Genomic DNA, 7024 nt, shown 5'->3' with positions numbered 1-7024 from the left:
CCAAATTTCCAGTATTGCCCTAGACCTTGGAGATAGATGGGCAAAATCGGAAAGTTACGCCTGACCCCTAGACTCGATTATGATACTTCACTAGGTGTCGGATTGGGCAGTCTTTGATATGCCAATCAGTGAGATCCTCAGTGGGGTCAAAAATTGGGTATGTTGGGACAATCTGAGAATTCATCTGAGTGGGTGATCATAGTGACAGGATCAGCCCCTTTGTCGGGCAAAGGTAATGATCGGGAATGCACTCTCTCTGATGGAAACCAAACTGCCGACAGTTGATTTCAATCATTGGAATTTTGTTTTGCAAAATTAATATATATATATATATATATATATATATATATATATATATATATATATATTTATTGATATGTAAGTATTTTCCGTTTCAAGTTGTTTGCAAATGGTTTTAATTCCCGGGATCCATGTGAGTAGAGAGTGCAACACTGTTCCTTGCAGCCGAGGGAGAGGTCCTCTCTTGTCGAGCAATGCTTGATCATTATGGGCTGAGAGGTTAAGTGTAAGGCCATTTAGGATAATACTTGATGGGCTAATCTTGCACCTACCCACAGTCCCTGGGTTTTTATGAGATGGCTTGGCCTAGGGACCACTTAATGTAAGTGTTGGGCCTATAGGGTCCATGTGATGGGCTCAGGGGTTCATTGTGTTTTCTAGTGAATTTGGCTAAGCCATGTAATAAAGGTTGGGCCAAATCCATGTGGCTGGTGTGTAGATCAATGCTTGGGTCCCACGCCATACAAAAAAACCCAACTGGGCAGTAGATTGGAAACCAATTGAGCACTAATTACTTAATGGGCAAAAAGCCCATTTCGAACTAGGCTGATATGATCACCCACTTATGGGGCAGATTTGAGATTAGAGTTAGCAAAAGGATTGAGCCTTTAACCTAATCCATTCTAGGAGACCAAATTCAAATCAGATTTGAATCTGGTGATCTCCTGATAAGACCAGGAGTAAGCTAACCTAATCTGCAGATAGGATTAAGATCATCCCCTATCCAGATGCTGATTTGGATAGGGATAACTCCTAATTGGATTAGGAGATTTCTTAATCAAGAAGCAACTGGGAGAAACCCTAATCGAATTACATGAATTCGAACCCTAGGGAGACAGATCGAACTCTCTGCAGTTTTTGTGAGATAGGATCTAAAAAACCCTAGAGAAAAGAAAAGCAGTTTGCCATCTTTTCTCTAGCTCCCTTCCAATTGCAGCCGCCACCTATCACAGTTCGATTTCTCTATCAAAAGAAAATCAAGATCAGTTCTTGATCTCAGTGTTTATTGAAAGACTGATTTGGTCTTGGTGCTCAAGTTTTTCAGAGGATTCTTGCGAAGGATTCAGTGTGTAGGATGCACCCTACTGGTTCTGTTCCATAGTTGTTGTGTCATCTTCAGTAGGAGCAGATCTTAGTTCCTTCTTTGGGCGTGAACACCAACTTTGGGAGATATTGCTTCTCTGGATCAGGTATAATTCCTCCCATATCTTTTGGTTCAGATCTAGTTTGGTTATGGTTCGAATAGGATCCTTGAATACTGTATTCTAAAATCAGGGAATTGGATTCCCAGTTGGAAGAAAGGTGGGAAAATTTTAAAATTCGCCCTACCCAATTCCGCAACATCTAGCATCCATTAGATGGATCCCACCATTCTTTCAAAAACATCTAGTGAGTTGTGTGATATTTGTTTAAGAGCTAAACAAACTCGTGATGTGTTTCCTCTAAGTTCTAATAAAGCTTATGCACTTTTTGCCTTAATTCACTGTGATGTTGTCAGTTGAGAGAGTTTATAAGAGAGAAGAAGAAGAAGAAGAAGAAGAAGAAGAAGAAGGAGGAGGAGGAGGAAGAAGAGGAGGTCACTTGCAGCGGCAACGCTGACGGTGATGACGAACTACGACAGCAACAACGGTGGGAAACTGGCGATGAAAGTACGTCTGAGATTTCTCTCAGATCTCTAAGATCTCTCTCACACATCTCTCAACTGATCTTTCTCTCTAGTAGATCTTAGATCTTAGAGATCTTCTCTTTTCGTTCTTGTTGTCATTAGTAATAAACTATGAACCGTTCAAGGAGTCAAACGATTCATTGATCAAACCACTTGAACTAATGACCAAGAATCGAGTTTGGAGTAAAACGGAGCCGATTGCTAGGATGATTTCCATTCTGAATGGTCCGACCGTCTAAGTCAACACGGTTCAAAAACATTGAAATATATTGACTTGCATCACTGAAAGAAAGGGGTATGTGTGAGATGGGTCTATTTAATTTCCTAATCGATCAAGTTACAAAGTTGACTTATATCCCTTAATATACAAATCAAATTTAATTTTAATTTCCTGAAGTAAAAGTCCAAGTAAAATCATTGAGAATTTACACGGCGTGGGTCCTATGCTTTTAGATAGAGTAGTGAATTGTCTAATTGAACAAAAAAGAAATTAATTGGTTCTTTTGTCACCCACCAATAATAACACAAATGAATGATGAAATTTACTTCTTGAGCCATTTCCATCTTAGTGCAAGGCAATTAATTTGGAAGGGAACAGACAGAGCCTATGGGTCAGTGCATGCTTGGCCCAAACCCAACCAAACTCCAATGGGATGGAATTGGGTAAGCTACACATAGACCAAACCCAATCAGATAAGTTATATGGCTGAGACTACGCTGACGTAGATCCAGGCCTCCACTTTCTCTCTGAATCTTAAATAATTGGATCAAATTTCATACATGCAAATTTTACCTACCTTGCTGCATTTGGAAGCAATGCAAATACGTAGTGTAAAATGGTTCATATAACTGACAGATTTACCATTTTACTAAATAGACTTTTTTATCAAGTGGATACAAATACAAATTCCAATAAAGTATGTATTTTTTATCAAAATCTTATTTGAATGCAAATTTACTTTTTTTTAGTGGTGTATTTTTACATCTTATTATCAATATAAATAAGCATTCGAAAATGTATTCTCTATCATTGGTCAATACATAAATGTAATATTGCCAAATACAGGCAAAAATGAACCAAAATGCAAATTTACCCTAAATCATGATTTATATTTCATTTGCATTGTTTCCAAATGCAGCTTTAATGGTTGAGTAGAGAATAAATTCCTAGAGGCCATATCATGGTCATTTGATTTCAATTATTGAAATTCAAAATTTACAAAGTTCAATCAAATTATAGAACCATTATAGGAAGCAAAATGCAACAAGCATCTAGGTATAAAAGGGTTGCAAACGGCACCCATTCATCTGAATTCGAATTCAAATTTGGTCCTATTTAAGGGTAGTCCGGATTCAATTGGTTAATAATTGGATCGCATGTACAACTTTTGATATAGTCCAATTTAAATGTAGGTGTTTATATATACTTGAAATTAGAAAGGTTGGCCTGAATGTTGTGTTTTTACTAAAGTCATTGTTTTAAATTTCACAAAAATTATTGCCAACATATTTTATTCACGATATACAACTATCAAAGCCATTTGCAATTCGTTTTATTGAATATTATATAATATTTTGATTATTTTTATTTTATTTGTTAATATTATTTGATATTTTATTGCAATTTGAATTTGAGTGTGATGGATGTATCAGGATGACTCAAGACCTGCTACCCACAAGTTGTACCCACAGAATGACAAACGAGATATTCCCAATCCGCAATTATCATATGTTGTGCTGGGGACATCGGTCGAGCAGGTAGTGTATCGGGAATAACAGTAAAGTTAATTAAGGCCATTGTACAACAAATCAGAGTGGCGCAGCGGAAGCGTGGTGGGCCCATAACCCACAGTTCCCATGATCGAAACCTGACTCTGGTATGAGAGAAAGGCTTCCGCCACCGGGTATCATATTCTAGAAATTCTGTGGCTTGACTCGGAGAATCACTTTGATTGCTGCAACAAAGACAGCCTTTACATTCTCCGTTTCAAACCAGAGTTTCATTCTTCTCAAAACCTTCATTCTCGCTTGAGATTATTGCCTTGTACATCTCAAACAAACAATAAAACTAAACATCCTAGCATAACCCGTTGTGTCTCAGAGCAGCTTATTTTTCCCCCGAGAGAACAATTTAAATGCAGTAAGTAATGATTCATGATTCATGAAACTAAAGCACCCAAATAAACTGAATGAATCAATCAGAGGCCTTGTTTTGAACCAAGGCCAGAGCCCCATCTTCGCAATTCTCATGAAACTGGCTTCGCTGTAAATGACAGAAGCTTCCAACTTTGTATATTTTTATTAAATGCACTTTGTCCCACATCAATTACTACTAAGTTTGCAGAAGAGTTCTTCAAAGCATCCGAGCGAACTAAGTGCACGACCTTGCTTGAACAGGATCTGTTCTATAGGCTCGTACCTCTGTATCCTTGAGTTCTAAGGAGACAGGAATCAAAGCCTGGTGGATGAATTTGTGCCGTGCGATCAGAGCGTGATTAATGGCTTTGGGAACTCAAGATTTGGATTTCTATGGCCGTAGAGGATCGTTCTCACTCGTCTGATGGCTGGGAAGATCGCACGGTTGTCTGACAGACTTCATCCTTTTTTATCTTCTCGATTTTAGTCTTCATCACTGTCAACGCTTCATCTTTCTCATGGCTTCTCGGCTTCTTCCTCAGAAATGCAAGCCCAGTGATTTTTCCACCTGTACATATTTCTCTATGCATCGATTTTAGTCTTCATCACTGTCAACTCTTCTTCTTTCTCATGGTTTCTCGGCTTCGCCCAGTGATTTTTCCACCTGTACATCTTTCTCAATGCAGGAGAATGAGATTTGGAAAAGTGTTTGTTGCACAAGTACTTTTTAGATGTGCTTGAGGGCTTGATTGTTTGGTGACCTATTTGTCAACCACTTTACTGTGTTTTCTAAGCATTTATTGGGGTGGGGATGTTTGATGACCTAATTTTCTCACAAATGCTTATATTGACTTAAATAACACTTTTAGCCTTCACTCCACACATACTTATAAACACTGCTTTCCCAATCATTATAATATATATTTAAATGAAAAATCACATCACTATATGGCACATGAGAGTCCACGTGTGCTCATACATGAAGTGCCACATAGATAATAATAATAACAACAATAATAATAATAATAATACTAATAATAATAATAACAATAATAATAAATACTTCGAAAAAGCATTTTCAATGATCAATTTTCACCAAAGTATTTCCAGATAGGGGTGTAAACGGATTGAATTTGAATTGGATCAGGCAATATCCAAATTCGATTCGATATCCGACAGATATTGAAAATTAATATCTAAATTTAAATCTGATTAGATATTTGAATATTCGATTCAATTCGAATTTAATTAATTAATTGTTTTAGATAATTAATAAATATATAAAATATATATTTTAGTGATATAAAGTATATAAATATATACATTATTTATATAACTTAATTATATATAAATTATATAAAATATTTTTATATAATATATAAGAATTAAATAATCGATCGAATTCGGATATTTATCAAATCAAATCAGGTCATATCCGAATTCGAATCTGATTAACTATTCAGTATGAATAGGATATCCAAATTCAATCAATTAGATATTCGAATTATCCAAATTTGATTAGATTATGTTGAATATCTAATTCGAAATCGAATTTTTGAATACCATTGACACCCTTACTAGTTCCAGAAAGCATTTTCAAGGATTGTTCTTCACAAAGTACTTCCAAAAAGTGCTTTTAAGGAGCAGTTTTTTGTAAATTACTTCTAGAAAGCACTTTAAAGGCGTGGTTTTCATAAAATACTTTCAGAAAGTGCTTTTATGGTGCAGTTTTCTCAAATTACATCTAGAAAGCACTTTTAAGGATTAGTTTTCACAAAATACTTCTAGAAAGTGCTTCTAGGGAGCAGTTACTTCCAAAAAGCATTTTTAAAAACTAATTTTCACAAAATACTTACAGAAAATGCTTTTAGGGAACAATTTTCACATTATTTCAAGGAAACACTTTTAAAGATCAATTTTCAAAAAATACTTCCAGAAAGTGCTTTTAGAGAGTAGTTTTCACAAATTATTTGCAGAAAACTCTTTTGAGGACCAGTTTTCACAAATTTCTTCCAAAAAGCACTTTTAAGGCATAATTTAGAAAGTGCTTCTATGGAGTATTTTTCACAAACTACTTCCATAAAGCACTTTCACAATTGAGTTTTCACCACTAATATCAAATTAAAAAAAATAAAATAGGATGACTAAATTCAGAATATTCAAAAAAATAAACAGGATAATATTGGGAACATCACATTTCCTCCCCACAACACATCCTCGCTATGTATTGGGAACATCTCCATGACATCATCGGTTCTGGTACTATCATCGGGAGATGCTCCCAATACATGGCAGGGATGTGCTGTGGGGTGGAGATGTGAACTCCTATCAAGCATCTTTTGAGCCAACACTTCTTTTCCCTCACCCCGGCTTTGGTGACACAAACTTTATGACCTACCAAAGTTACGCGAATCAAAGTTTCACTAACATTAATGTTACACTAGCGGGGACTTGTGCGATGCACGGGAAATCTAAAAGGTTTAATAATTTTATTTACTATTAATGAATATTAAATTAATAATCAAAATTTGTTGTTAATTAACTAAAAGTATTCAAAGTTATTGTTAATATTTAAAACTTTAATAAGTATAATTTTCATTTAATATTGATTTATAGAAAATAACTATTGTTAATTTGATATGAACAAATATTTTTTAATAAATTTAGTTTTATTAATAATTTATAGTAATTTTAATAATTGTTATTATTTTTATTATTTTAAAATGAAATTTTGATTAACTTTAAATAAATAAAAATAATTACAAAAGCAAACTTTTTATTAATTTCACTAATAATTAACAATTATAGAGGAATGACAATGGGGTGGGTTCAAGGCAAGGCACCCCATCCCTGTCCCTACCCCATAATCAAGACACTCTAGTCTATCCCTACCCTGTCCCCAATGTCAGGCGGGTTCAAGGC

The 7024-nt window shown here is 35.2% G+C and overlaps 1 non-coding gene across 1 annotated transcript; it reads left to right on the top strand.

Annotated features, from left to right (window-relative positions):
- The first annotated feature begins 4345 nt into the window (after positions 1-4345).
- LOC148880682 (small nucleolar RNA U3) lies at positions 4346-4561 on the top strand. The gene has a single exon (XR_016106025.1). It is a non-coding gene; the product is annotated as a small nucleolar RNA U3 (small nucleolar RNA).
- The last annotated feature ends 2463 nt before the right edge of the window (positions 4562-7024 follow it).

This window comes from Nelumbo lutea, chromosome 1, assembly GCF_056320005.1.
Source record: "Nelumbo lutea isolate HS-2025 chromosome 1, American lotus-T2T, whole genome shotgun sequence".
Taxonomy (NCBI): Eukaryota; Viridiplantae; Streptophyta; class Magnoliopsida; order Proteales; family Nelumbonaceae; genus Nelumbo; species Nelumbo lutea.
Note: the sequence above shows the minus strand (reverse complement) of the source record. Positions and strands in the feature narration are given on the sequence as shown.